The sequence below is a fragment of the Tachyglossus aculeatus genome, chromosome 18, assembly GCF_015852505.1.
Source record: "Tachyglossus aculeatus isolate mTacAcu1 chromosome 18, mTacAcu1.pri, whole genome shotgun sequence".
NCBI lineage: Eukaryota > Metazoa > Chordata > Mammalia > Monotremata > Tachyglossidae > Tachyglossus > Tachyglossus aculeatus.
Window position 1 is genome coordinate 12,964,851 of NC_052083.1, and position 9,399 is coordinate 12,974,249.

Sequence of the window (9,399 nt, forward strand, 5' to 3'; positions counted from 1 at the left end):
AATATTAATGTAATGGTTGATCATAACATGGCAGAGCAAACATGATGATATGGCAGTTAAAGGGAGATTAAGGCAATGTTTCATTCCATCTAAAAACTCATTAATTTAATTTTGAACTCACCCCAGCTTCAGTGCTGAACTTTCATCAAGCTCATTCAAAATGCTTCCTTGAATTTATTCAAATATCTTCAAGTGACAACATTTCTTTCAGTTCATATTTAAATTGTTCAGATGGGGTTGTGACATGATATCTTATCTCCAGAGTTGACTTTCCTAGACGCCTTTCATCTGAGGAGTTCCAAGTTCTTACAACCCCAGGGTCTCAATGGGAACCACTGTAATAAGATGAAAAGAAAGAGAAAGATAAACATGAGTTTTCAAATGAGATTTGATAGAGGCTAGGGTAGCAAGAAGAGAGGAGGCAAGACTGTGGAAAAGTCATCAAATTTCTTTTTACAAATATTTGTGCTTGAAAGTGAATACATTGTCATTGATTTGTAATGCTGCTTGAATCGGATCTTGGGAAATAGGTTGTCGCTCCATTGAAGATAACTTTCTGTAGGGAACAAAGTCAAATCTAGATTATGTTTAAGTTTGGGAATTAGGCATCATGTAAAATCACACGATGGACTTTTCTCTATTTTGACTGAGTAACCTTGTTTGACCTGCTGTACCTTTTTTTCTACAAAACTAAAAACATGCCGGAGGAACTATTTACATGGGATTCTACACTGAGGATTTTTTTTTCCTGTTTTCATGAAGTCCAGCTTTTCTAAATGCATAGGTGGAGTGTGGGGTCTAGTAAGCCCATACAAGAATACGGAAAGCAGTATGGCCTAGTGGATAAAGCATGGGCTTGGGAGTCAGAGGACCTAGGTTTTGAACCTGGTTCTGCCCCTTGTGCACTGTGTGAGCTTGAGCAAGAAACTTACCTTCTCTGTTGTTCAGTTATCTCATCTGTGAAACAGGAATTAAAACTGGGAGTCCATTTGGGACATGGACTGGGTACAACCTGATTATTGTGAATTTACCTCAATGCTTAGCATGGTGTCTGGCATATAGAAAGTGCTTAAACACCATTAAAAGTACTTCCTAGGACTTTAGTAGTAGCAGTGGGAGATATTGTACTAGTACCTCCTCACTTAGAATAGGAGCCCCATGTGGGATGGAGACTGTGTTCGATCTGATTATTTTGTATCTACCCAAGCGCTTAGTATAGTACTTGGCCTACAGTAAGAACTTAATAAATACCATAGATTATGATCATTGAAGCAGCATGGCTTAGTGGACAGAGCACAGGACTGGGAGTCAGAAAGACATGGCTTGTAATCCCAGGTCCGCCGTGTGTCTGCTGCGTGACCTTGATGTAGTCACTTCACTTCCTCTGTGCCTCAGTTTCCTTATCTGTAAAATGGGGATTAAGACTGTGAGCACCACGTGGGACAACCTAATTTGCTTGTGTCCATCCCAGCACTTAGAACATTGTTTGGCACATAGTAAGCACATAACAAATACTATGATTCTTCTTCTTATTGTTATTATAATCATAGTAGTACTAGTAGTTATAGAATCATTTTTTGAGCATCCTCTTGTTGTGATGCATTGCACTAGGTGCTTGGGAAGTACAAAATGAAAGGATACATTCACTGCTTACAAGAAGCTTTCACTCTAATGGGAAACAAACATTAAAAGATTTACAAGTAAAGTGGTCAAAATAAATGATTGAGTATATTCATGAGTATTAACAAGGGTGGGTAAACGTCCCCTAGACTTTAAGCTCCTTGAAGGCAGAAGATGTGTCTGCCCACTCTCTTGTATTGTACTCTCCCAGTCAATTAATCAAATGTATTTACTGAGTGCTTACTGTGTGCAGAGCATTCATTCAATCATATTTATTAAGCACTTATTGTGTTCAGAGCACTGAAAAGCACTTGGGAGAGTACAAATATAACAATGTTGGTAGATATATTCCCTGCCCACAATGAGCTTACAGTCTTCCAAACGCTTAGTACAGTGCTCTGCAAATAGTATGCATTCATAAATTGATAGACTAATTCATAAATGCTAACGTTGGCTGTACTAACGTTGTAGTACAGAGCACTTGGAGATCAATCAGGGGAAAGTTGGTTGGAGGAGGTGGAATTTTAAGAGGGCTGTCAATGGTGGGAGGGAGGCAGAGTAGGGAGGAAGTTCCAAGCTGGGTATTGGGAGAGATCGAGGGGACATAGCCATTTTAAAATACGTGGTCAGAACTCAGCATCCATTTGGCCCACAGTCCAAAGTTGCTCAGAGATATTTGAAGGGTTGCTCAGCAGGGAGACATACAAGGAGGTTGATGGAGTTTTGATGCAACTTCAAGTCTATCTTAAAAAAATAAAATTTGTGGCATTTTTTATGGGGGTGGGGTGAGTGTGTGTGTGTGTGTTCGTAGATGGGGGAGGGCTCCTCGTTCTGGGACAACCTAGTGGGAATTTATTTTCCAGTATTTTCTGCCTGGGCCTATTAAAATACATGATGCAGAATCTAAAAACACACAAAATACTCACCTAAGGGCCTGTGCAATTTCAGCCTATGTAGATCTATCTTCCCAGTTACATCTCCTACTAATCTTAATTTCCTGGGGACATGGATTGATGGATGATGATGAAGTGCTTACTGAATGCAATATTTGCACAGAGCAGTGCACAACATACTTGGGATTTTACAAAGACAGAAATTTAGATGTGATCTCTTCCCAAGGAGCTTACAGTCTAAGGGAAAAAGGCAGATTCAGAAAATGTAGGAAATGTAAATTGAAGGCTTTACATTTAATATTTAACTTTTAGTTATCAGTAACTAGAACAGAACCCAAAATGAGGGGCTACCACTCTCCTTGCTAAAACTCCCACTCTAGGCCAGGGCTTTTGGAATAGTAACATTTTTTATTAAGTGCTTACTATGTGCAGTGCACTGTACTGAGTGCAGGAAGAGAATATAGAAGTGGGACTTGAATATGGTCCCTTTCCAACATGGGGTCTCTCAGGAAATCTACCACAGAACACAGAGCAGGTGACTCAGAAATAACATCCACATTCACAAAAGAACAGCCTGAGGATTTCAGGCACTATTGACAACACCTGATTACCACTACTTATATGCAGGAGAATGCGATCTTTGATGTTTCTACTAATCTTTAAGATTGCCAATTATAGAGGTGTTTTATAATGGAGAAATTCCCTATTGCTGTGAATTAGAGTGAAACCACTCACTAATTCTCTAGGTCAGCTTCAGTCTCAGGTCAGGTAAAGAACCTGAGTTGCTTAACGTAGCGTGGTGTACAGTAACGTCCCTTGACGCAGCATAACATAACATAACATCTATTAATGAGCTGAAATAGCTTGAACCAGATGTAGGCTATTAGACAAAATTAGCGATTCAGATTTCCAAGAGGTAAACTGTTCTATTTTATGCTGATGGCTAAAATGAAAAATATTAATTGCACTGCTTGTGGTTTCAGCCTCTTCAACCGAATGAGATGTTTTGTGATTTCCATAAGCCCCAGGGATATAATGCTCAAAGCTGAAACATATTTCATGACAGACTGACAAAGAGGGCAGATTTTTCTGAACATATTGTTGGTGTACAAAACACGAGCTGAACATTAAGCTTATGGTTTTTGTTTTTGCTTTACAACAGGTGCATTATGTCCACAGCGTTGTTTGGATATTTTTCTCCACCAGTTGTTTCACAGTCTTTTGCACTGGACAGTTATGTTCAAAACGTGAATATGTGCATGTATACACTATCATTGCTTTCAACTATCCCATTTCAGTTCACTGTACGATAGCTGTCCAAATCTTTACTTTTGGGACTTGAAGATGACATTAACAGGGAAATTTTATCAACGGTTGGAAGTGTGGCTAATAAGACTGACGTGTAAATGACAATCTCTTCCTAATCAGATATATGTAAACTTTGTCCTTTGCTGTATTGTTCCATTTGCTAACCAAGTTGCCTGCCCCTGACTCTGTTTTTAATTATTTCTCTTGGTGGCCTAAAATTCTTGAAGCTATTCATTCATTCGTATTTATTGAGCATGTATTGTGTGCAGAGCACTATACTAAGCGCTTAGTACTGTACGAAGCTATGGAGAGTCACATCATTATTTGTTTTGACACACTGATTACACAAACTGTCTGTGGATGGAGGTGATTTCCAGGTGTCCTGAGTTCTGGCATGCTACCCAGGGTTTTGCTTTATTGTATCCTAATTTTTTTTTCTGTTTTGCTTGTTTTTCTTCCTCAAGTCATCATTCAGCAGCTGTTTGGACCTATTACAGTCCTCCATTTCATCATGTCTTTCCATTCATGTCCCACCAATGAAGTTGAGCTGCTAGGATCATTTTCTCCACCCAGGTGGATGTACCAAGAGACCATTCTTTCTCTTCTGGTCTTGTCAACTCCCAAGCCAGTGCTCTATCCACTAGGCCACATTATTCCACTCAGAGGGGGACATTAAAGTCACACTCTGCCAGACAATCTCCAGGAGGGCAAACAATTATACCCCAGATTACCATCACCCAGGGGTGATAACCTGAATTGCTCGATGCCTTCCCCTAGGCACATTATTGACTGGCCCCAATGCTCTGTCCTTCCTCCCCACAGGGTGGACATTAGTGATTCCAAATGATTTTTTTCCGTAAAGAAGCTCTGCCCACAATTTGGGTAAAATTTTCAAGATCTGAAGAGACTTCTGAACAGATTACCAAAGAAAGTGCTGAACTTTGGAGGCAACCTAATTTAGAAATGGATAAACCAGTTGTCAATGAGTCATTCAGAAGAATCACTGACAACAGGATCTCATTAAACTTCGATGCAACCAATGCATCATTCCAACAGGCCGAAACAGATGAAGAAGTTACGGTTTTGCCAGCACCAGCTAAAATCTTGGGATTAATAAATCTCATATCACTTGTCAAGAAAGCAGATGATCTTCTCAACGTGAGCCAAAAAGGGGAGTTCATGGGAGCGCTTTGTGATATTCCAAAGGATTAGGCCTGCTCTAAGATGCTTTATAAAGAAAAGCAGGAAGCTGTTCAGCCTAAATTGGACAAATTATTTCCTAAAGTTGAAAAATCTATATTCCAATCATCAGAACAAGCTTCTATTTCTACAAAATCCTGTAAAAACTCATAATCACATTGCAACTCACTTAATATTGCAAAGTATGCTTCGGATTACTTGAATAAACAATTAAATAATAGTTTAGTGATATTTATTATTACAGGATAAAGGACATGAAGGCATTTTACATTACTTTTCCAGAGGTTGTGGACAGTTTCTAATTCATAAAACACAAATTTCTGGGAAAATTTTTTTCCCACAGTTCAACCATTCATGATACAACTATATATTTGAGGAATATAAACCAGCTAGATTTGGGGGTATGTTGGCACTAGGCTTTGATCCAATTTCCAGTTTCTTTCTAGCCTTACATAATTGAGCAACTGACAACTTAAGCAAAAGAATTCAGTGTAAACATTATCCCTACATCACTAGGCGAGATCTTGCTTAAATCAGGAGCGTTTATGTAGAAAAGGCTGTTACCAGTTCTGTTGTACTGTACTCTCCCAAGCACTCAGTACAGTGCTCTGCTACAGTAAGTGCTCAATAAATACTACTGATGGATTGATTACATTTACCTCCATCTTGTTGACGTCAATCATCAGTTTGGAGCATTTTCATAATTCTGAATTGCAGGTTATAATCACCTCCATATCTTCATATATTGTGCCTCTATTGCAGGTCTCAGCACATAAGAACTCCCAGTTGAGTTATTCAAAGACTGTTTTGATGATCTCTGCCTGTCTTGAAAGAAGAGTTTCCCAGAGGAGCCAGCTTTCTGATTTCCAGATTTGGCTTCAAGCACTGCTGCAATCCCTCTGACCCAAGGAGGCCAGAGGAGAATGTGAAACTATTAATTGAGCTGTGAATGATCATAGGGTTTTTTAATATTGTCTACCTAGTAGAACAAATTTGAACTAGTCAGACAGAAGTGTGGAATTGAGACTGTTTTGAAAGTAGCCCAGAATAGCCTGAAACTCAGTTTCAGAAAAGTCTTGAGACAGCCATTCCAAAATGAAAATTGTTTTGGTGTAGCAGCCATTTTGGCTGGAGTGGGGCAAGGACTTCATCCACTTGAGAAAGGCTACAGAGGAGCTGCTGTGCCCATTCCCACCCCAACTCCTGCTGACCCTTGGTTACCAGAAAACTGCAGCCCTTCTCTCCCATTCTGATTTAATAAAAATAATAATAGTAATAATGTTTACGGTACTTGTCAAATGCTCACTATGTGCCAAACACGGTTCTAAGCACTGGGGTAGATACAAGTTAATCAGATTGGACAGTGTCCCTGTCCCACGTGGGGCTCACAGTCTTAATCCCCATTTTACAGATGAGGCAACTGAAGCTCAGAAGTGAAGTGACTTGCCCAAGATCACACAGCAGACAACTGTCAGTCAGGATTAGAACCCACATCCTTTTGACGCCCAGGCCCGAGCTCTATCCACTAAGCCACACTGCTTCTCTTCACCCACTTTACCCACTGCTTGATTTCACCCAGAATGCATGCCCACCTTGTCCTTAGAGCAGGCCCAGAAGTTACTGGTATAGGGAAGGGGACTCAAAAGTCTTTCTTTAAAACTGTCTCACCCCCAAACTAGATTGACCCCCGAGAACCATGACAGGTGGGACTTAACTTGTGCTTCAAAAACGAACAGTGTATGAAGAAAACATTAATTGTTCCCTAGAACAACATGTGTAACAAGCTGCACATAAATCAGGAGGCAGAATCAGTCTCCTGATTCTGTGGCAGCTGTGGCAGCGAACAACTCAAGCAAAGAATAAATCAATACCACTATTATTATTATTAATAATAATAATAATAATAATAATAAGGAAATACTGTACTTACATTCTCCTGTGGAGACATTTCATCCTCAGAATGAAGACTCTTGGCACAGGGGGCATAATCACCCAATCGCTTGTTTCAAGTTTTCCAAATCTGTACAAAGGGATTATTAAATGCACAACAATATTAGCATTCGCTTTATAACAGAGGCATCATGCTATTTTAATCACTGCATGTGAGTCCACCACAACTAACGCCCATGATTAGATGGAAAGAATCGATAAAAATCTAGATAGACTCGTTAGAGCAGTGCTGATGTCTGATGAGCTTTCTATTGTGGGAGATTTCAACATACTTTCAGGCAGGGATGCTGAGATGTGGAGAAAAATCATTTGACCATGTGGGAGAGCCAATAAGTGATGATCTTATTCTAATCAGTATCATAGCCGCATGATGTCCATCACTGAGGCTCCAGTGCTCATATCTGAAGCCACGTTACTCCCCTCCCTGCACCCTCCTGACGTCCTTTCTATCCTGATATCACCAGAGAATATCCTAGTTCTGCCCAAATGGGACAGGAAGAAGGCAGCCACAGACACCTGGCTCTGGGCTCCTGCCAATGGACCTACTCCCTCCTTTCCTAACCGTGACTGCCAAGAACATGTCTCCCTCTCCATCTGTTCAAACACGGGGACTGTTTTGACTATCTGAACTGAGGATGCCCTGGGCCGGATAAATGTGGAGCCTGAGGACTATTCTCTCCCAGCAGTAATGTACTGCTGCTTTTCTCGTAATTGTTGTTGCTGTTTTATATTGAATTTGTTCAGTTATTTCCTTCTCGGTGTCTGTCCTCTGATACCTTTCGGATTTTGAATGCCCTGAAGGCCAAGCAGTGTGACTGAATCTGTATCCATTTACTTTTCCACGGTAATAGTATAGTGGTAACAGTAGTTATTAAGCACTTACTTTGCACATAGCACTGTACTAAGGTCTGGGAAAAATTACACAAGTGAAAATTGGACACAATCCCTGCCCCTCAAAAGGGATCATTCTAGATTAGCATAAAGCATGTAAAAATATAATAATGAACAAATGATAATTTGAAGATGGAGGAAGGAGTTTAAGACAGGGTGAAGGATATGAATAATAGATCAGCAAACAGAATTGAGGACAACTTGGTGTAAGGAGTCAGTTTGGGGGGGCAAAGAGTGTGAACTGGGATGCGGCATTTGAGGCTGCAGATGAGTAAGGAGATTCTTGAAGTTAGTAGTAAGGAATCTCTGTTAGATGTAGCCGTAGAGGTTTTTGAAGAGCAGAGTTACGTGGTCAGAATGATGCTTTAGGAATGTGAGCCAGGCAATAGAAAGTGGGTTGAACTTGCAGAAAGGTGGAGATTTAAGGAGACCCTTAAGGAGACTGAAACAGGGGTCTAACCAGGAGATGACAAGAATTTGAACAAAAGAGGAGGCCTTAAGGGTGGACAGGGCAGGGCTGATCTGGGTTATATTGGATTTAGACAGACTGTGAGAGGTCCAAGGCAAAAAGGAATCAAAGATGCCTTTAAGGTTGTGTGCTTCAGGGCTGGGGAGGATAGTGGTGTTACAGAAAAGTGTTACTGTTACAGAAAAGTATACTTGTCTATGGCACTTATCAAGTCTGCTAGCAGCAAAGGATCCTGTCAGGTTGCATTGGTCCCTTTAACAATCTGACAGCTATACAAGTCAAATAATGTTTTGTTTTACCAGACACTACTTGCATATGGAGTTTCCATTAAATTGTAAGCTCCTTGAGAGTAGGGAATGTGTTCTTTCTTACGGCTGTGCTCTCCTAAGCAATGAGTAAAATGCCGAGCACTCAGTGCTTAATAAATATCACTGATTTACTGATTGACTGATTGATACTCAGGTAGTGCGACATGGATGTGTAAAGTAAAAATCAAAAAACCTTTGGTCATACCCGACTGTTACTATTTTTTTTGTGCTATTTATTAAGCACTTATGATAAGTCAAGCACTGTACCTAGTGCTAGGGTAGAAAGAAGATAATCAGATCAGGCACAGTACCTATCCAAAATGAGGCTCCCAGTCTAAGAAGGAGGAAGAACAGGGATTTAATTCCCATTTTACAGATAAGGAAACAGACATAGAGAGGTTAAGTAGCTTGCCCAAGGTCAGATCACGGCCAAATGACAGAGCAGGGGTTAGAACCTAGGTCTTCTGACTCCCAGGCACATGGTCTTTCCACTAGGCCACACTGCTTCTCTAAGGAGTATGTGTGTGTGTATATATTGATCCACCTAAATATATATATATATATTTAGGTGGATCAATATAACTAAGGAGTAAATAGCTCATATGACACTGCTCTTCACCAGACTTAATATTCACCCCACCCTCAGCCCCACAGCACTTATGTACATATCCTTTCTCTCTGCCATTTCTCCTAGCTGTTTTTAATTTTAAAAATAAAAAAATAAAAGATAACATTTGTTAAGCACTCACTATGTGCAAAG

At 40.2% G+C, this 9,399-nt stretch overlaps 1 long non-coding RNA gene across 1 annotated transcript; it reads right to left on the bottom strand.

Moving 5' to 3' along the window:
• Positions 1-216: 216 nt before the first annotated feature.
• On the bottom strand, positions 217-7,319 carry LOC119940380. Its single transcript, XR_005454913.1, has 3 exons — positions 7,244-7,319; positions 6,952-7,041; positions 217-335 (listed from the first exon to the last, which is right to left on the bottom strand). It is a non-coding gene; the product is annotated as an uncharacterized LOC119940380 (long non-coding RNA).
• Positions 7,320-9,399: the final 2,080 nt, after the last annotated feature.